Raw genomic sequence first — 23,167 nt, 5'->3', positions numbered from 1 at the left:
CTGAGTGTTTCCCAAAACACTCACCCCCTTACTTTGCTCCAGATAAGAATGAAGATGAGTTAGATGACGAAGAACAGAATAAGTTCTGAGGTTGGTGAGGATGGATCAGTTCAAGTTGAAGAAATATTTTTACTTCAAATTTCAGTTTCGCTTCCGCATTGTTGCACTTGTGTTTTTTTCTCTGTAAAAACAGTTATGGTTTATGAAATAGACTGGTTTTTGGCAAGACTTGTACTATAAGGCTTGTTGTTTCAATGTTAAATTGTTAAACAACGCCGATGTCGACCAACCCCGGTTTCGGGGCGTGACAGAAGTGGTATCAGAGCCAAACCAGGTTCATGATCTTGATGGGAAATTAAGATGAAAAATAAGAATGAATAATTTGGGCTCTAGTAAGTAAGATTTAGAATGAGAACAAATCTCTTGGAGACAAGTAAGTAAGATTGAGAATAGGAAAGAACCACTTGGGAACTAATATTATTTTTAAGGTTAGTAGAAATGAGAATTATTACTTAAATTTATGTTCGAATCATTTTGGGACTATTATTTAGGTTACCTAGTCGATAGAAATATTTAAGTTAATTCTGATTTTGGATTTATAAAGAATTATTTGGGAGCAAATGTTTGTCACATTATAGATAAAAATTTTAAGTCATGATTGTCGAAGTTTAAGTTTGCTTGACAATATTGGGTTATATATATATGGATGTGATTGGGTTATAGTTTGACTCGAAGGTTTTTATTAGTGTTAAATACTTGGGAAAAAAAATCTAGTTAATAAGAATAAATTTTTTTTTCTATAAGGATCATACTTCCCTACAAATAATTAGAGAAAAAAAAATATTCTCTCTCGTACATTTTGATGAGTCATGTATTAGGTCTATTTGGATCATCAATCCTCATTTCTATTTTTAAAATAAAAATGTCTTCACTTCCTCAAATTAAATCTATCAAGTTATTGAATTTTTATTACATGCTTAATTTTGATTCGTAAACTTTTGTTAAGAAATTTTGTTGAGCTTATTTCAGAAAAATACTATTTATGTTTCTAGTTATTATGCTTTTAAAAATGTTTTTTTTATTAGATATAGAAAACATTTTTTTTCCGTTAAAACTTTTCTCTAGAATATAAATTTTTAATTCCCTTCTCGGCTCTCCGATAATATTTTTTTAGATCATTTGATTTTCTTTATGTTGAGATAATTTTCCACAATCAATCCCAAGAAAGACCTAAAGATTTTTTATAATATTATATGATATTTTTTATATTAAAATTTTGCTTGTTTATAACAGTCAAAATACAAAATTCAAGTTTCGAGGACGAAACTTTTTTTTAAGGAGGGTAGAATATGATACCCGTGACCAAATCTACGATATAATAAATAAAAATATCTTTGTAATAAAAATATCTTTGTAAATTTAGTTTATCTACTAGCGAAATAAAATTAAGATTTTTAATTTTAGTTTTATTCTAAATTTCAGTTATCGTCTTAACATATAGTTAGAATTTTTAAATGAATTTTACATTTAAAGAAACTTATTATTTTTATTGACTAGTATTATTTTCAAAATAATGATTTATCTTAATTGTCATGTTGGGGTGGAATTATTAATGTTTAAAATTTTAAGAGTGACATTATATCTAATTATTTTATATAATTATTGTTTGATTATTAATTAGGCTTAATGCCTCAATTGATTGTCTTTTAAAATTTTTAACCATGAAAACACACGTTCAAGTATATATCTTTATCCATTATAAAGTTCATAAAATCCATTTTTGTGTCCAAATTGTCAATATAGATAATTTATTTGTCATGTGTTAAAAATTATTGACTAGTCTTTAAATCAACCATTATACCATACTTACTATTTGTCATAAACCACCATGACTTATCAAATTCCTACCCACTAACCCATGTTTCCCCTCTCAATTTACTACCCACTAAACCAAATTCAATTCCTTACATTTAATGTGACCCTTTGAGTTGCTTGAAATTTTAGTATAAATATACTACACTAGTCACATTCTCATTTCAATCCATAATATTCATAAAAAGAAATAGAGATAAATTATATGGAAGACATGCATATTTCTTCTAAGAGTTAAGTTCTTGTGGCATCAAAGAGTTGGGCTTGGCAAAGAGTAGATGAAGCTTTTAGAAGAATTTTATATCAGTTATCGATTCAACAAGATTTTCCGTGTAAGTGGGCTTCTACCTTTCTTTTGTGTGATATAAGTTTCTACACTTATATTTATTTTTGCGTGTAAGTTAAGTTTTATAACATAAATACTTATACTTTTGAAAATTCGATCGGCATGATAATATTCGTTTCACTTTGATATATATATTATTTGTTGGCTATTCGTGATATTATTTGAAGCATGTTAGAATTATTTGGAAATATTTGAGATGCACTGTTAAGAGTCGATTTAGAAATGGTTAAGGAATTTCCGACGATTTGATTTGATTTGATTTGATTTGATTTGATATGGCCCTGATGCGGTGGGTTATAATAACCGTTCCTTTGGCCTCGCCCCTTAGAGGAGTAACATATAGGGGACTGATCAGTAGAACCACGGAAAATGAGATAATTAACAGTGCAATATTTGCTTCGTATTTGTTCGAATTCAGCATGCTTAATTTTGTTTCGAGGTTATAAAATATACATGAGTACATGTAAATATATTTTGGTGTTTATCGTGTTCGATCGGCCCCCACTTGCTAAGTGTTTCCCAAAACACTCACCCCCTTACTTTGCTCCAGATAAGAATGAAGATGAGTTAGATGACGAAGAACAGAATAAGTTCTGAGGTTGGTGAGGATGGATCAGTTCAAGTTGAAAAAATATTTTTACTTTAAATTTCAGTTTCGCTTCCGCATTGTTGCACTTGTGTTTTTTTCTCTGTAAAAATAGTAATGGTTTATGAAATAGACTGGTTTTTGGCAAGACTTGTACTATGAGGCTTGTTGTTTCAATGTTAAATTGTTAAACAACGCCGATGTCGACCAACCCCGGTTTCGGGGCGTGACACATGTTACTTATAAGCAAATCCAAATCCTATTCCAAATTTGACTAAAAAATATGTTTTTTTATTTTTTCCCTTTAATGTTATGTGGTGGGACGGTGGTGGGCTTGACTACCAATGTTAGCACTACACAAAGTGCAAGATAAAGATATGTGGAAATGAGAAAGATCAAGGATGCAATGATTCTTACCCGTTTTAAATGAGGTAAAAACTTTTGAATCAAATGATATTTCATTTCTTGATGCAGATGACTGGCATTTATGTCCTTCAGCTTGAAATTATATATATAGTTGAACACTATCAAATTAAAGCGTGAAATTTCGTTGTGACAACATGGACTAAATGGGATACTCACTCGCATATCAAATGGTGCTTCGGAAATCAATTCAAACTACTGCCTTCTTGGCACATCTAAAAGCAAATGGAATATTTTTTTTGTTTTTACTTTGAATAATCAAAGTCTGACCGTATTCATTTTAAAATTTTAAGATTCATAAATTTAAAATAAATAAAAATTTTATTACAATACAAACTCTATTTTTTCTTAAAAAGGAACAATCAATTAACGATGTATTTCACTACAAAAAAACTCTGACTTTAGCCACGGCAAAAACCGTGGTTAAAACCGTGGCTAAATGGTATTAGCCACGGTTTTAACCACGATTTTTTAAACCGTGATTAAACTCGTCGTTGTTAAAGGTAGTCAATAATTTAAACCGTGGCTAACATTTAACCACGGTTTTTTAAAAAACCGTGGTCAGATTAACCATGGTTTTTAGCATGGTTAAATTAGCTACGGTTTTAAATAAACCGTGGTTAAAATAACCACAGTTTTTAAAAGAACCGTGGTTAATTTACCCACGGTTTAATACAAAACCGTGGTCAGATTAACCACGGCTTTAAAAAAATCGTGGTTAGATTAGCTACGGTTTTAAATAAACCGTGGTTAAAATAACCACAGTTTTTTTAAAAAACCGTGGTTATTTTAGCAACAGTTTTTTTAAAACCATGGCTAAATTAACCGTGGCTGAAGATCATGTATTTCTTTGATATGTTGCACATGTTATTGTATGATAGTCATAAAAACCCAAAGACAAGGTCAGAAATGCAGGAGAAAGAAATAGGAACAAATAAAAATTTTCATAAGTTCAAAAGATTTTGCAAAAGCATATGCTGCACCAACTCATGTATTTCTTGAAATATTTCAAGAATATGATAAAATTGCAAAAGCATATGCTGCACCAACTCAATAAAATACCAATAAATAGCAATCATCGTTTTAATAAACTAATTCAACAAATATATGAAGGCATGTCTGTAGCTCTAGAGCTTTTTACTTTGTTCTCTAATAAGATTTTCTTTGACCCAGGCCTGTAAGAAGATATAGAGAACTTAATTTAAACAAAACAAACATCGGGCATCAGCAGCATAAAAGACCATCAAAGTTTAAAAATATATATAAAACTATCAAACTAACCGCTTCCTTATTCAATCTCATATCATGCACCACTCTTTCATTTTCTTCTATCTTTCTCTCCAGCACACGTATCTTTTGTTTCATCTCATGCAATTGTTCCTAAAAACGCAAACACTACAAAAGTTCAGCAACAAAGAAAATAACAGATTGACATATTTATCTAACATGCATTGAAACTTTAATGAAAATGCCCACTTTATAAATTGTAATATTATCGATCTTCCAACATGTTCGATGTCTACTTAAATTGCATAATATACCTCGAACTTCTTCAAATATTGAACCTCCAAACAAAAAAATAAAACTAATATATTAAGAGATTTCTCCGGTTTTTCATAAGTTCAAAAGATTTTGTCCCTCCAGGAACATCAGGAAGCTTAATGATAGAGATACCCCTTCTCCTTCAGACGCCTCAGCAATTAGTGTTAGAACCTAATGGGGGGATTTAAGTTCTATTGGCAACTTTAGCAATTTAAAGCGATTATGCAAGTATGCAAGCGGAAGACTTAAATCAATAAAAAATAAATGCGGTAAATAAATGCGTAAAAGAAATAAAGCGATAAATGAGATAGGATATGTTTATGGAATTTCGACGATAAATCGTCTACGTCTCCCCTTCTTGGTTAAGATTGATTAACCAAAGATCCACTAGCACTTCAACTCTTGGTCTTGATGGCTCCAAGGATAGCCGTACAACTCAACACGATCACCGCGCCGATACAACTCGAACACTTGGCCTTAAGGGCTCCAAGGATAGCCTCAACATAACACTTGGCTTCACACTCAAGTGCTTACAACGATAGCACAACACACTTGACTTCACACTCAAGTGTTTACAACAATAGCACAACCAACTCACAAACTATTTTTACAAACACTCTCAAATATATCATACAAACACTTTGATAGTGAGAAATTGCTTGCAAAGGAGAGAAGAGATGAGTTGGGATGTCTCCAAATGAACTTGGATGGCCTCTATTTATAGTTGGCAAAGATTTGAATCTGATTTGAGTGCATGAGGCGTGTGTTGAGAAGTCAAGGAGTGACAAAAAGTGTTCGGCGCCGCTGCCTACTTTTTCCCAGCACTGAGCGGATTTTGTGGACAAATCATATCTCACAATCTAACCGTTGGATTGATCTGAAATTTCAACCAAAGCTTTAAAACATCTAAATCTTCATTCTGAACGGTAGAGATTTGATTTGCACGAATAAATCAGGCCCAGTATTTTTCGGAAGTCGCTTCATCATGTTTTCGAACTTGTTCTGTGCAACAAATTTGAAAAATTCATATCTCCCAATACATCCGTTGGATTGACCTGAAATTTGGACAGACGCTTTATAGCATCATAATATTGTATTTGATCGGTGGAGATTGGATTTAGATTTCTCAAACATGCCCAGTTATTTTCTGAATTCGAATCTTCATAGTTTCGTTCCTTGCAGAAGTGGGTACTGTGCAGCATATATGAAAAAATTCATATCTCTCATTCTAGTCGTTGGATTGCTCTCAAATTTGGACAGTACATGTAACACTTCTTTATCTAGATTATGACTGGTGGAGATCCGATTTGGAGTCATAGAAAATTTCCAGTAATTTTCGGAAGTTGCTGCTCCATACTTTGGATTCTTCTTGTCTTTTTCTAAATATCTCTTAACAATGTTCCATGACATCCACATAACATTGTGTCCATTATATGAGCAAATTGAGACTTCATAAATACATTGATAGCTTCAAAATAACTTTCAATAATTTATTTGTCAATAAATCTAATCTGCAAAATCTCACTTTAAATGGTTAGTAATAATTAACCGAGTTTTGTAATCATCAAAACATAATATTATGAGACTTGTTAATGCATTAAAAACATTAATATCATCAGACGAGATTTGTATGCGTTTAAGGCGTAACAATCTCCCCCTTTTTGATGATCACAAAACTTGGTTAAATAGGAGAAATAAATGTACAATATTAAATAAACAATTTAAATTTGCACAATATAATTGCATGAATAAAACTCCCCCTAAATTAAACAATTAGCTAAGAAGAGAATGTTTATCAAATAACCAATTTTATTCTCCATGCATTTAACCGAACTAACTCTCCCCTTAGTTAAAGTATTTAACTAAACTAATTCTCTCCCTTTTTGTGATAATCAAAAAGACTGGAAAAGTAAATGCAAAACAAGAGAATTGAAATATAATTTCTAAAAAGCAACACATAAATTTCACATAAAATGTGAGCTTTATAACTTTGAATAAATACAATTAATTTGTATTATCCAAAATTAAGTTGCTCGAATTTTATATTAAGCTCCCCCTTAATATGTCATTATCTTTAGAATATGTCAACAAGTGATTACAACTCAATCATGCCAAGTTCACTACGCAACGAATAAAAGTAATTTCATCTAGTGGTTTTGTAAAAATATCGGCAATTTGATTTGTCGTGTCAACATATTGAAGTTCAACTTCATTTCGTTCGATGTGGTCACGAATAAAATGATGACGAATGTCAATATGTTTGGTGCGCGAATGTTGAATCGGATTCTTTGTTAGACATATGGCGCTAGTGTTGTCACAGAAAATAGGGATTTTTGAAAAAGAGACGTCATAGTCGAGCAATTGATGCTTCATCCAAAGAATTTGCGCACAACAACTACCAGCAGCCATATATTCGGCTTCGGTCGTTGACAACGCAACACAATTTTGTTTCTTTGAAAACCAAGAAACTAAACAGTTTTCTAAAAAGAAACAAGTTCCACTAATGCTTTTACGGTCCACCTTATATCCACCAAAGTCGGCATCAAAATATGCTTTTAAATCAAAGAAAGAATTTTTCGAATACCACAAATGTAATGTCCTTTGGAAATGCGTTTTAAGGCGAACAAATGTGATTCCTTTGGACATGATTGAAATCGTGCACACAGGCAAACACTAAACATAATGTCCGGTCTACTAGCAGTAGCATATAATAAGGAGCCAATCATACTACGAAAGGAAGATTGATCTACAGATTTACCATTTTCATCCTTGTCGAGTCTGATTGCTATGTTCATCGGTGTAGATGATGATTTTGTGTTCTCCATTCCAAACTTATTTAAAATCTCCTTGATGTATTTGCTTTGGTTCACAAAGAACCCATCCTTGCACTGTTAGATTTGTAATCCGAGGAAATAGTTAAGTTCCCCCATCATACTCATCTCGAAGTGTTCCTGCATCAACTTAGAGAATTCTTGACAAAGAGTTTCATTAGTAGAACCAAAAATTATGTCATCAACATAAATTTGCACAATTAATAAATCATCTTTGTCATGTTTGGTAAACAAAGTAATATCAATCTTTCCTCTTGAAAAATCATTTGAAATAAGGAAAGTTGATAGTTTTTCATACCAAGCTCGAGGAGCTTTTTTCAAACCATACAAAGCTTTGTTTAGTCTATACACATGATCAGGTAATAATGCATCAACAAAGTCATCAGGTTGTTCAATGTACACCTCCTCTTTCAATTCACCATTAAGAAAAGCACTTTTGACATCCATTTGAAATAACTTAAAATTTCTAGAGCAAGCAAAAGCAAGTAGCATGCGAATAGATTCTAGTATAGCAACAGGCGCATAAGTTTCATCATAATCTATGTCTTCTTCTTGACTATATCCTTTCGCTACAAGCCTAGCTTTATTTCTAGTGATAGTACCATGCTCGTCAAGTTTATTCCTAAACACCCATTTAGTTCCTATGATAGATCTATCGTGCGGCCTAGGAACAAGATTCCAAACATTATTGCGTTTAAACTCATTCAACTCATCTTGCATAGCAATAATCCAAGAATCATCTAATAAAGCATCATCAATACACTTTAGGTTCAACATGCGAAACAAAACCAAGATGATTGCAAATATTATTAAGAGAAGAACGAGTGGCTGCTCCCTTCGAAGGACATCCGATGATAAGATCCATTGGGTGATCTTTGTGAAGCGTCCAATCCTTCGAAAGTGGTGTTTTCTCAACGGAAACATCTATATCATTTAGGCTTAAGGAAGCCAACTCTTCTTCGAGTAATTCTACATCATCAATGTTAGTGCGAACAATAGTAGACATAGATTCATCAAAAATAACATGCATAGATTCTTCAACAAGTAAAGTGCGTTTATTAAAAACTCTAAAGGCCTTACTTGAGGTAGAATATCCGAGAAAGATACCTTTGTCGGATTTTGTTACGCCTTAAACGCATACAAATCTCGTGTTATGAGATTAATGTTTTTAATGCATTAACAAGTCTCATAATATTATGTTTTGATGATTACAAAACTCGGTTAATTGTTACTAACCATTTAAAGTGAGATTTTACAGATTAGATTTATTGATGATTAAATTCTTGGAAGCTATTTTGAAGCTATACATGTATTTATAAAATCTTGTATTGCTCATTGAATGGATGAAACATTGTTAAGAGATATGAAGAAAAAGACAAGAAGAAGCCAAATATGGAGCAGCAACTTTCGAAAATTACTGGGAATTTTCTAGGCATTGAAATCCGATCTTCACCGGTCATAATCGTGATGAGGAAGTTTTACATGTGCTGTCCAAATTTGAGAGCAATCCAACGGCTAGATATGAAGTTATGATTTTTCCACAAAAGTTGTGCAGCACCTATTTCTGCAGAACTTGAAGTGAAGGATGAAGAATCAAATTCTGAAAATTACTGGACGTGCTTGAGACATCCAAATCAAATCTCCACCGATCAAAATCAATATCAGGATGTTTGAAAACTTATATCAATATTTCATATCAATCCAACGGCTAGATATGGAGTTATGATTTTTCCACAAAGGTTGCACAGTACCTATTTCTGCAGAACATGAAGCAAATGATGAAGATTCAACTTCAGAAATTATCTGGGATTGTTTGATACATCAAAATCAAATCTCCACCGATCATATTTAAATAAAACAACCTCTGTCCAAAATTCAGATCAATCCAACGGATGTATATGGAGATATGAATTTTTCAGATTTGTTGCACAGAACAAGTTCGAAAATTTGATGAAGTGACTTCCGAAAATTACTGGAAATGTTTGACTCGTTAAAATCAAATCTTCACCGTTCAGAATGCAGATCCAGATGTTTTAAAGCTTCATTTCAAATTTCAGATCAATCCAACGGTTAGATTGGAAGATATGATTTTTCCACAAAATCCGCTCAGTGCTAGAAAAAAGTAGTCAGCGGCGCCGAACACTTTTTGTCTCTCCTTGACTTCTTAACACACGCTCCAAGCACTCAAATTAGATTCAAATCTTTGCCAACTATAAATAGAGGTCATCCAAGTTCATTTGGAGACATCCCAACTCATCTCTTCTCTCCTTTGCAAGCAATTTCTCACTATCAAAGTGTTTGTGTGATATATTTGAGAGTGTTTGTAAAAATAGTTTGTGAGTTGGTTGTGCTATTGTTGTAAACACTTGAGTGTGAAGCCAAGTGTGTTGTGCTATTGTTGTAATCACTTGAGTGTGAAGCCAAGTGTTGTGTTGAGGCTATCCTTGGAGCCCTTAAGGCCAAGTGTTCGAGTTGTATCGGCGCGGTGATCGTGTTGAGTTGTACGGCTATCCTTGGAGCCATCAAGGCCAAGAGTTGAAGTGCTAGTGAATTCTTGGTTAATCAATCTTAACCAAGAAGGGGAGACGTAGACGATTTATCGTCGAACTTTCATAAACATATCCTATCTCATTTATCGTTTTATTTCTTTTACGCATTTATTTACCGCATTTATTTTTTATTGCTTTAAGTCTTCCGCTTGCATACTTGCATAATCGCTTTAAATTGCTAAAGTTGCCAATAGAACCTAAATCCCCCCCCCCCTTCCATTAGGTTCTAACAAGTGGTATCAGAGCCACCTTTTTACAAAATATTTTCAAAAAGGCTCTATGAAAAATCTAGCGAGCGACTATGCTCAAGGGCAATCAACAAATCGTCCTCCTCTTTTCAATGGAATAAACTACGGGTATTGGAAAAACCGAATGTCCCTATATATCCAATCCGTAGACTATGACCTTTGGAAGGTTACTGTGAAAGGTCCCTACATACCTACTAAAGAGGTTGAGGGTGTCAAAATTCCTAAGGGAATGGACGACTTTTCCAAAGAGGATATGAAACTTATATCTCAAAATGCTAAAGTCATGAATATTCTTCATTGTTCCTTAGATATGAACGAGGACAACCGGATCTCGATGTGCTCATCCGCTAAAGAAATATGGGACAAGTTGGAGATATGCCATGAAGTGACTAATCAAGTCAAAGAGACGAAGATCGATCTACTCCAACTCAAATACGAAACATTTGAGATGGAAACCAATGAGGACGTCGACACAATGTTCCGAAGGCTTACTCAAATCATCAATGAGTTAGCCCAACTTGGAGAAAAGTATCCATCCAAGCAAGTTTGGAGAAAAGCTCTACGCGCCCTACCCAAGGAGTGGGATGCCAAGAAGACGACCATCATTGAGTCCAACAAAGGCGACAACGCATCCTACGATCTTGATCAACTACATGGGATACTAAAAACCCATGAGTTGGAAGTGGCTACAAAAAAAGAGTCCAAGAAGGAGGATGAAAAAAATCAACGCAAAGGGGATTGCCTTATCCACCCAAGTCGAAGAAGAAGATGATGATATGGCTCTCTTCGCAAGAAAATTCAAAAAATCCATGCGAGGAAACAACTTCAAAAAAAAGACGGATAAGGAAGTTACTTGCTACAATTGTCAACAACAAGGGCATTATGCAAATGAGTGCCCTCTCAAGAAGAAATATGACAAAGGCAAGAAGAAATCACTCATAGCCACTTGGAGCGATAGCGATGACGACGATGAGGAAGCCAACCTTTGTCTCATGGCCAAAGATGATGACATCACCTCTGACGACAATGATGAGGTACCATGTTAGGATGAAATACTTCAAGAATATAAACTTATGTTTGATATGGCTAAAACCCTTAGAAAAGAAAATAAACTTCTTAAAAATGAATTAGATTCTAAGAAGCATGAAAACCTAAGATTAAAGGATGACATAGCTCACTTAGAAAAATCATTTGATAAGTTCAATATTAGTAGTAATAAATTGAGTAACTTACTTAGCATGCAGAAATGTAGTTTTGATAAGGGTGGAATAGGGTATGGTAAGAAATCAATTGACTTTACTAGCCTAATTGCAAAGGCAAAAATGAGATTACCCCCTACATGCTCTTATTGTTGTAAAATAGGACATGTTAGACATAAATGTAGATCTTTAAGATTTCAATATAATCAAAAGAGCTATATGAAATGTAGGCCTAAGAGTACTTAACAACTCATCAGTTGGCATTATGAGATCATGATCTAAGGGAGTTCATCATAGACCGGTTTAAATTGCCTTAATGCGACTGGTCTTCCTGATGAACGCTGCTCTATCCAAGAAAATAGGTTTTTAAAGAGGCATAGCCCTACCTACTACTGGGAGCACTCTTAGAAAGTGGCGATGATGTTGCTATGAGAGACTGGACTCTAAGAAGTCTATTTTGTATCTCTCTTTTCTAACACTGTGGACCCAAAAGAACTAAAGGGTACCAAAATAAATTTTTTGTAGGGAAATAGAAAAAATGTTCTCTCTAGCATATGGTATCTAGACAGTGGATGTTCTAGACATATGACGGGAAACAAGGAGCTTCTACAATCCATCAAACCAAAGGAGAAGGGAACTGTCACCTTTGGAGACATCAGCAAAGGAGTTGTCGAAGGAATCGGCTCAATAGGTATATCTGAATCTTGCATGATTGATGATGTACTCCTAGTGAATGGGCTTAAACATAATCTACTAAGCATAAGTCAATTGTGCGATAGAGGTTATGAAGTCAAATTCACTCCCCAACACTGCACCATATCACTCATGACTGACAAATCCATAAATTTCAAAGGTTATAGAAGTGAAAATGTATACAAGGTTTCTTTAAATAATTTATCTTTATCAAATATTAAAAGCCTTGTATCTTTGAATGTTGATGACAACATTCTTTGGCATAGACGACTAGGTCATGTTGGTCCTAGTACCATAGAAAAACTTTTTAAACTTGATTTAGTTGTTGATATGCCAAAACTCAATTTAAAATTAGATTCTATTTGTGATGCATGTCAACTTGGCAAACATACAAGGGAATCTTTTAAAAGCAAAAATTTTATATCAACTTCTATGCCCCTTGAACTTCTTCACCTAGATCTATGTGGTCCCTCGAAGAACGCTAGCCTAGGAGGGAAGCTTTATGCATTTGTCATTGTGGATGATTTCTCACGATTCACGTGGACATTGTTTTTAGCCCACAAAAATGATGCCTTTGATTATTTTAAAACAAATGTGAAACGTGTTGAGAATGAGAAAAATCTTTCAATAAAGCAGATCCGTAGTGACCACGGAACTGAATTTCAAAATGAGAGTGAGAAAGGCATCGGTCATAATTTTTCTTGTCATAGGACTCCTCAACAAAACGGGGTCGTTGAGAGGAAGAATAGGACACTTGTGGAGATTGCGAGGACCATGATATGTGAGCATTCTCTACTAAAATATTTTTGGGCTGAAGCAATGAACACTGCCTGTTACATTATCAATCGCGTATCAATAAGGCCAATTCTCAAGAAAACTCCATATGAATTATGGAGAGGGAGAAAGCCTAACATTTCTTACTTTCGAGCTTTCGGTTTCAAATGCTACATACATAACAATGGTAAAGACAACCTTGGCAAATTTGATGTCAAATCCGACAAAGGTATCTTTCTCGGATATTCTACCACAAGTAAGGCTTTTAGAGTTTTTAATAAACGTACTTTACTTGTTGAAGAATCTATGCATGTGATTTTTGATGAATCTATGTCTACTATTGTTCGCACTAACATTGATGATGTAGAATTACTCGAAGAAGAGTTGGCTTCCTCAAGCCTAAATGATATAGATGTTTCCGTTGAGGAAACACCACTTCCGAAGGATTGGACGCTTCACAAAGATCACCCAATGGATCTTATCATCGGAAGTCCTTCGAAGGGAGTAGCCACTCGTTCTTCTCTTAATAATATTTGCAATCATCTTGCCTTTGTTTCGCATGTTGAACCTAAGTGCATTAATGATGCTTTATTAGATGATTCTTGGATTATTGCTATGCAAGATGAATTGAATGAGTTTAAACGTAATGATGTTTGGAATCTTGTTCCTAGGCCGCATGATAGATCTATTATTGGCACTAAATGGGTTTATAGGAATAAACTTGATGAGCATGACACTATTACTAGAAATAAAGCTAGGCTTGTAGCGAAAGGTTTAGTCAAGAAGAAGGCATTGATTATGATGAGACATATGCGCCTGTTGCTAGACTAGAATCCATTCGCATGCTACTTGCTTTTGCTTGCTCTAGAAATTTTAAGTTATTTCAAATGAATGTTAAGAGTGCTTTCCTGAATGGTGAATTGAAAGAAGAAGTTTATATTGAACAACCTGATGGCTTTGTTGATGCTTTACTGCCTGATCATGTGTATAGATTAAACAAAGCTTTGTATGGATTGAAACAAGCTCCTAGAGCTTGGTATGATAAACTGTCTACTTTCTTGCTTTCAAATGGTTTTTCAAGAGGAAAGATCGACATTACTTTATTCACCAAGAATGTCAAAAATGATCTTTTGATTGTGTAAATTTATGTTGATGATATAATTTTTAGTTCTACTAATGAAACTCTTTGTCAAGAATTCTCTAAGTTGATGCAGGAACACTTCGAGATGAGTATGATAGGGGAACTTAACTATTTCCTCGGATTACAAATCAAACAGTGCAAGGATGGGTTCTTTGTGAACCAAAGCAAATACATCAAGGAGATTCTAAAGAAGTTTGGGATGGAGAACACAAAATAATCATCCACACCGATAAGCACAGCAATCAGACTCGACAAGGATGAAAATGGTAAAACTTAGATCAATCTTCCTTTCGTAGTATGATTGGCTCCTTACTTTATGCTACTGCTAGTAGACCGGACATTATGTTTAGTGTTTGTCTGTGTGCACGATTTCAATCATGTCCAAAGGAATCACATTTGTTCGCCTTAAAACGCATTTTCAAATATCTTTCAAATACTCCAAATCTCGGCTTGTGGTATTCGAAAAATTCTTTCTTTGATTTAAAAGCATATTTTGATGCCGACTTTGGTGGATATAAGGTGGACCGTAAAAGCACTAGTGAAACTTGTTTCTTTTTAGGAAACTGTTTAGTTTCTTGGTTTTCAAAGAAACAAAATTGTGTTACGTTGTCAACGACCGAAGCCGAATATATGGCTGCTGGTACTTGTTGTGCGCAAATTCTTTGGATGAAGCATCAATTGCTCGACTATGGCGTCTCTTTTTCAAAAATCCCAATTTTCTGTGACAACACTAGCGCCATATGTCTAACAAAAAATCAGATTCAACATTCGCGCACCAAACATATTGACATTCGTCATCATTTTATTCGTGACCACATCGAACGAAATGAAGTTGAACTTCAATATGTTGACACGACAAATCAAATTGCCGATATTTTTACAAAACCACTAGATGAAAATACTTTTATTCGTTTGCGTTGTAAACTTGGCATGATTGAGTTGTAATCACTTGTTGGCATATTCTAAAGATAATGACATATTAAAAGGGAGCTTAATATAAAATTCGAGCAACTTAATTTTGGATAATACAAATTAATTGTATTTATTCAATATTATACGCTCATATTTTGTTATTTATGTGAAATTTATGTGTTGCATTTTAGAAATCATATTTCAATTCTCATGTTTTTGCATACTTTTCCAGTCTTTTTGATTATCACAAAAAGGGGGAGAATTAGTTTGGTTAAATACTTTAACTAAAGAGGAGAGTTAGTATGGTTAAATGCATGAAGAATAAAATCGGTTATTTGATAAACAAACTCTTTTTCACTAATTGTTTAATTTAGGGGGAGTTTTATTTATGCAATTATATTGTGCAAATTTAAATTATTTATTTAATATTGTACATTTATTTCTCCTATTTAACCAAGTTTTGTGATCATCAAAAAGGGAGAGATTGTTACGCCTTAAACGCATACAAATCTCGTGTTATGAGATTAATGTTTTTAATACATTAACAAGTCTCGTAATATTATGTTTTGATGATTACAAAACTCGGTTAATTGTTACTAACCATTTAAAGTGAGATTTTACAGATTAGATTTATTGATTATTAAATTCTTGGAAGCTATTTTGAAGCTATACATGTATTTATAAAATCTTGTATTGCTCATTGAATGGATGAAACATTGTTAAGAGATATGAAGAAAAGGACAAGAAGAAGCCAAAGTATGGAGCAGCAACTTCCGAAAATTACTGGGAATTTTCTAGGATTGAAATCCGATCTTCACCGGTCATAATCGTGATGAGGAAATTTTACATGTGCTGTCTAAATTTGAGAGCAATCCAACGGCTAGATATGAAGTTATGATTTTTTCACAAAAGTTGTGCAGCACCTATTTCTGCAGAACTTGAAGTGAAGGATGAAGAATCAAATTCTGAAAATTACTGGACGTGCTTGAGACATCCAAATCAAATCTCCACCGATCAAAATCAATATCAGGATGTTGGAAAACTTATATCAAAATTTCATATCAATCCAACGGCTAGATATGGAGTTATGATTTTTCCACAAAGGTTGCACAGTACCTATTTCTGTAGAACATGAAGCAAATGATGAAGATTCAACTTCAGAAATTAACTGGGATTGTTTGAGACATCAAAATCAAATCTCCACCGATCATATTTAAATAAAACAACCTTTGTCCAAAATTCAGATCAATCCAACGGATGTATATGGAGATATGAATTTTTCAAATTTGTTGCACAGAACAAGTTCGAAAATTTGATGAAGTGACTTCCGAAAATTACTGAAAATTTTTGACTCATTAAAATCAAATCTTCACCGTTCAGAATGCAGATGCAGATGTTTTAAAGCTTCATTTCAAATTTCAGATCAATCCAACGGTTAGATTGGAAGATATGATTTTTTCACAAAATCCCCTCAGTGCTGGAAAAAAGTAGGCAGCGGCGCCGAACACTTTTTGTCTCTCCTTGACTTCTTAACACACGCTCCAAGCACTCAAATCAGATTCAAATCTTTGCCAACTATAAATAGAGGTCATCCAAGTTCATTTGGAGACATCCCAACTCATCTCTTCTCTCATTTGCAAACAATTTCTCACTATCAAAGTGTTTGTGTGATATATTTGAGAGTGTTTGTAAAAATAGTTTGTGAGTTGGTTGTGCTATTGTTGTAAACACTTGAGTGTGAAGCCAAGTGTGTTGTGTTATTGTTGTAAGCACTTGAGTGTGAAGCCAAGTGTTGTGTTGAGGCTATCCTTGGAGCCCTTAAGGCCAAGTGTTCGAGTTGTATCGGCGCGGTGATCGTGTTGAATTATACGGTTATCCTTGGAGCCATCAAGGCCAAGAGTTGAAGTGCTAGTGGATCCTTGGTTAATCAATCTTAACCAAGAAGGGGAGACGTAGACGATTTATCGTCGAACTTCCATAAGCATATCCTATCTCATTTATCGCTTTATTTTTTTTACGCATTTATTTACCGCATTTATTTTTGATTGCTTTAAGTCTTCCGCTTGCATACTTGCATAATCGCTTTAAATTGCTAAAGTTGCCAGAAATCATCCACAATGACAAATGCATAAAGCTTCCCTCCTAGGCTAGTGTTTCTCGAGAGACCACATAGATCTAGGTGAAGAAGTTCAAGGGGCATAGAAGTTCATATAAAATTTTTGCTTTTAAAAGATTCCCTTGTATGTTTGCCAAGTTGACATGCATCACAAATATAATCTAATTTTAAATTGAGTTTTGGCATACCAACAACTAAATCAAGTTTAAAAAGTTTTTCTATGGTACTAGGACCAACATGACCTAGTCGTCTATGCCAAAGAATGTTGTCATCAACATTCAAAGATACAAGGCTTTTGATATTTGATAAAGATAAATTATTTAAAGAAACCTTGTATACATTTTCACTTCTATAACCTTTGAAATTTATGGATTTGTCAGTCATGAGTGATATGGTGCAGTGTTGGGGAGTGAATTTGACTTCATAACCTCTATCGCACAATTGACTTATGCTTAGTAGATTATGTTTAAGCCCATTCACTAGGAGTACATCATCAATCAAGCAAGATTCAGATATACCTATTGAGCCGATTCCTTCGACAACTCCTTTGCTGTTGTCTCAAAAGGTAACAGTTCCCTTCTCCTTTGGTTTGATGGATTGTAGAAGCTCCTTGTTTTTCGTCATATGTCTAGAACATCGACTGTCTAGATACCATATGCTAGGGAGAACATTTTTCCTATTTCCCTACAAAAAATTTATTTTGGTACCCTTTAGTTCTTTTGGGTCCACAGTGTTAGAAAAGAAAGATACAAAATAGACTTCTTAGAGTTCAGTCTCTCATAGCAACATCATCGCCACTTTCTAAGAGTGCTCCAAGTAGTAGGTAGGGCTATGCCTCTTTAAAAACCTATTTTCTTGGACAGAGCAGCGTTCATCAGGAAGACCAGTCGCATCAAGGCAATTTAAACCGGTCTATGATGAACTCCCTTAGATCATGATCTCATAATGTCAACTGATGAGTTGTTAAGTACTCTTAGGCCTCCATTTCATATAGCTCTTTTGATTATATTGAAATCTTAAAGATCTACATTTATGTCTAACATGTCCTATTTTACAACAATAAGAGCATGTAGGGGGTAATCTCATTTTTGCCTTTGCAATTAGGCTAGTAAAGTCAATTGATTTCTTACCATACTCTATTCCACCCTTATCAAAACTACATTTCTGCATGCTAAGTAAGTTACTCAATTTATTACTACTAATATTGAACTTATCAAATGATTTTTCTAAGTGAGCTATGTCATCCTTTAATCTTAGGTTTTCATGCTTCTTAGAATCTAATTCATTTTTAAGAAGTTTATTTTCTTTTCTAAGGGTTTTAACCATATCAAACATAAGTTTATATTCTTGAAGTATTTCATCATAAGATGGTACCTCATCATTGTCGTCAGAGGTGATGTCATCATCTTTGGCTATGAGACAAAGGTTGGCTTCCTCATCTTCGTCATCGCTATCGCTCCAAGTGGCTATGAGTGATTTCTTCTTGTCTTTGTCATATTTCTTCTTGAAAGGGCACTCATTTGCATAATGCCCTTGTTGTTGACAATTGTAGCAAGTAACTTCCTTATCCGTCTTCTTTTTGAAGTTGTTTTCTCGCATGAATTTTTTGAATTTTCTTGCGAAGAGAGCCATATCATCATCTTCTTCTTCGACTTGGGTGTATAAGGCAATCCCCTTTGCCTTGGTTTTCTCATCTTCCTTCTTTGACTCTTTTCTTGTAGCCACTTCCAACTCATGGGTTTTTAGTGTCCCATGTAGTTGATCAAGATCGTAGGATGCGTTGTCGCCTTTGTTGGACTCAATGATGGTCGTCCTCTTGGCATTCCACTCCTTGGGTAAGGCGCGTAGAGCTCTTCTCCAAACTTGCTTGGATGGATACTTTTCTCCAAGTTGGGCTAACTCATTGATGATTTGAGTAAGCCTTCGGAACATTGTGTCGACGTCCTCATTGGTTTCCATCTCAAATGTTTCGTATTTGAGTTGGAGTAGATCGATCTTCGTCTCTTTGACTTGATTAGTCCCTTCATAGCATATCTCCAACTTGTCTCATATTTCTTTAGCGGATGAGCACATCGAGTCCGGTTGTACTCGTTCATATCTAAGGAACAATGAAGAATATTCATGGCTTTAGCATTTTGATATATAAGTTTCATATCCTCCTTGGAAAAGTCGTCCATTCCCTTAGGAATTTTGACACCCTCAACCTCTTTAGTAGGTATGTAGGGACCTTTCACAGTAACCTTCCAAAGGTCATAGTCTACGGATTGGATATATAGGGACATTCAGTTTTTCCAATACCCGTAGTTTATGTCATTGAAAAGAGGAGGACGATTTGTTGATTGCCCTTGAGCATAGTCGCTCGCTAGATTTGCCATAGAGCCTTTTTGAAAATATTTTGTAAAAAGGTGGCTCTGATACCACTTGTTAGAACCTAATGGGGGGGAGATTTAGATTCTATTGGCAACTTTAGCAATTTAAAGCGATTATGCAAGTATGCAACCGGAAGACTTAAAGCAATCAAAAATAAATGCGGTAAATAAATGCGTAAAAGAAATAAAGCGATAAATGAGATAGGATATGTTTATGGAAGTTCGACGATAAATCGTCTACGTCTCCCCTTCTTGGTTAAGATTGATTAACCAAGGATCCACTAGCACTTCAACTCTTGGCCTTGATGGCTCCAAGGATAGCCGTACAACTCAACACGATCACCGCGCCGATACAACTCGAACACTTGGCCTTAAGGGCTCCAAGAATAGCCTCAACACAACACTTGGCTTCACACTCAAGTGCTTACAACGATAGCACAACACACTTGGCTTCACACTCAAGTGTTTACAACAATAGCACAACCAACTCACAAACTATTTTTACAAACACTCTCAAATATATCATACAAACACTTTGATAGTGAAAAATTGCTTGCAAAGGAGAGAAGAGATGAGTTGGGATGTCTCCAAATGAACTTGGATGGCCTCTATTTATAGTTGGCAAAGATTTGAATCTGATTTGAGTGCATGAGGCGTGTGATGAGAAGTCAAGGAGTGACAAAAAGTGTTCGGCGTCGCTGCCTACTTTTTCCCAGCACTGAGCGGATTTTGTGGACAAATCATATCTCACAATCTAACCGTTGGATTGATCTGAAATTTCAACCAAAGCTTTAAAACATCTGGATCTTCATTCGGAACGGTATAGATTTGATTTGAACGAATAAATCAGGCCCAGTATTTTTCGGAAGTCGCTTCATCATGTTTTCGAACTTGTTCTGTGAAACAAATTTGAAAAATTCATATATCTCAATACATCCGTTGGATTGACCTGAAATTTGGACAGACGCTTTATAGCATCTTAATATTGTATCTGATCGGTGGAGATTGGATTTAGATTTCTCAAACATGCCCAGTTATTTTCTGAATTCGAATCTTCATGGTTTCGTTCCTTGCAGAAGTGGGTACTGTGCAGCATATATGAAAAAATTCATATCTCTCATTCTAGTCGTTGAATTGCTCTCAAATTTGGATAGTACATGTAACACTTCTTTATCTAGATTATGACCGGTGGAGATCCGATTTGGAGTCATAGAAAATTTTCAGTAATTTTCGAAAGTTGCTGCTCCATACTTTGGCTTCTTCTTGTCTTTTTCTAAATATCTCTTAACAATGTTCCATGACATCCACAAAACATTATGTCCATTATATAAGCAAATTGAGACTTCATAAATACATTGATAGCTTCAAAATAACTTTCAATAATTTATTTGTCAATAAATCTAATCTGCAAAATCTCACTTTAAATGGTTAGTAACAATTAACCGAGTTTTGTAATCATCAAAACATAATATTATGAGACTTGTTAATGCATTAAAAACATTAATCTCATCACACGAGATTTGTATACGTTTAAGGCGTAACAATTAGTCTTTTACATAACCCCACTTTTTAAAGCAATGGAAACTACAAAACGTAAATTTGACTTAGTAAATGAAATCAAAATTATATTAAGCTTTCTTTGGAGATATAACCAGCATTCAAGTGGGAGGAAGTCACTCAAGTAGACGTGCAATATTCAAACCAACAGTATTTCTTTTAGATGTCTTCCCAGAAGATTATTACCATCTTCTTGAAACAAATATTACTGCTATGTTGAATAAGTAACAAATACCTTCCACATTAAGATCTAATAGGTGGATATAAGCCTGAATATGTAAATCATAACATTAAGCTGATGAGAGTCAGTTAGCATCATCCATGAAAAGTAAAAAGACACCTTGTGAAGATGGAAGGACATTTCCCCAACTTGAACGACTATATCACTGGGGAGACCGGTCGTGCAGAACCTATAGTTGTAGAACCTATAATTAAAAGAATAAAATGGGCTTATTCAAGAGACAAATCACTGCATATGTAATTATAATCTCTAGTAACTCCCAAGCTTATCATCCAATGCTACAAACTGATAAACGACAGTGAAACAAACACACAAATTTCAAATTACCTTGTTAGAATTCAAGAAGAAGAATCGATTAGTATTCAGATTGACTAATTTGATCTAGAGGAATAGCATAGTGGTCAACTGGTGGTTATGGTTACTGTCTCTAGATTTCCAACTTTTTAGTCCAAATCCATTCTAAAAATTTGAATAATATTCAAACCCATCAATTTCAAATCCTCCAACTTTATTATTGATTTTTTTTAAAAAAAAAAAAGAAAAAAGAAAAGCATTTCAAATTCCTGATCACAAGATGCGCTTCACATTCATTCATCCGAATCAAATCTTCAAACAATCTTTCAATCTAAACTCAACAGACCAGAATTCGTCAGACTAACCGAGCCGAAGCCGTCCACTCCCAAGAAGAGGGAACCAGAAAAAGCAAAGAGCTTGAAAATCAAAAAATCTAAACAAAAGAGAAAGCAGATCTGAGAATGCAGACAATAGTGTACAAGTACTTGTGGGTAAAAACAAGAGGGAAACAATAACTAAATACAAACTTTACAAATACTGATCCTCCAATAATTGAAATTAAATGCTGGAATTTTTTTATGACAATTCCATGACATGTAAACACCAAATAACTAAGTATGAAACACTAATTTTCGGAAATCCCCCATATTCAAATCTGAAAATTCGAACATAATTCAAAATAATTTGTGAATATTTAGCAATACCAATCGGTTCGAATATAACAACTCCAACCAACAGCGCCTCAAATATTAATTAAAGGTATTTGCAAATAAAGCAAAAATCCCAAAATTCGAAACCCTAGTTTCTGAAATATACCTTCAAAAATGAGAATTTCAACTTGAATCTAGTAGAAAAAGCTCCAATCAACCGAGAACGACAGTTTTCGCCCGATTTTCGGCGAATAAATGCGGCAGACGTGCGACGGCTTAGAAAGGGTTGTGACAAAATCTAGCAAAATGGGTATCACCGGTTACATCTCATTGAGAGGATTACGAAAATATGTTTACTTTCGAAAATCTATCATCGACGCCAGAGTTGCGGCGATTTGAAGTGACGATAAAAAATGGAAAAGAAAAAAAAAAAGAGATCGGGCAGTGGAGAGGGGCGAAAGATTTTGATTGAGGGAAGATAAAGTCATATTTGTATATGAACTAGCCACGGTTTAATTTAGACACGGTGCAAAATTTTGCCACGATTTTTTTATTAAAAATTGTGGTTAAAAATCATGGCTAACAATTAAATATTTTGTTTGTCCTCATAATATTTTATATGCATTAGTATATTTTTAAAATAATATCACAATCTATTATATTTTATATAAATAAAATGAAAGATTTTTTTGTAATGTTAAAATGATGTATTATTTATATTATATTCAAGTGTTTAGTATAGATATAAAAAATATAAGTCGAAATTTTTTCAAAAAAAAAATAAAAACCAAAATAAAATTTAAATTTTTTAATTTATAACAACA

At 34.1% G+C, this 23,167-nt stretch overlaps 1 long non-coding RNA gene across 2 annotated transcripts; it reads right to left on the bottom strand.

Annotated features, from left to right (window-relative positions):
- Positions 1-4,213: 4,213 nt before the first annotated feature.
- On the bottom strand, positions 4,214-22,798 carry LOC140864994 (uncharacterized). Of its 2 annotated transcripts, XR_012144448.1 has the most exons (4): positions 22,510-22,798; positions 21,499-21,583; positions 4,509-4,607; positions 4,214-4,402 (listed from the first exon to the last, which is right to left on the bottom strand). It is a non-coding gene; the product is annotated as an uncharacterized lncRNA (long non-coding RNA). The 2 variants fall into 2 exon arrangements; XR_012144447.1 differs by lacking the exons at positions 4,214-4,402; positions 4,509-4,607 and having other exon boundaries at positions 21,210-21,583.
- Between the last annotated feature and the right edge of the window lie 369 nt (positions 22,799-23,167).

This window comes from Henckelia pumila, chromosome 4 (genome assembly GCF_033568475.1).
Source record: "Henckelia pumila isolate YLH828 chromosome 4, ASM3356847v2, whole genome shotgun sequence".
NCBI classification, from domain to species: Eukaryota; Viridiplantae; Streptophyta; class Magnoliopsida; order Lamiales; family Gesneriaceae; genus Henckelia; species Henckelia pumila.
The sequence above is the reverse complement of the archived record's forward strand: the minus strand, read 5'-3'. Positions and strand labels throughout refer to the sequence as shown.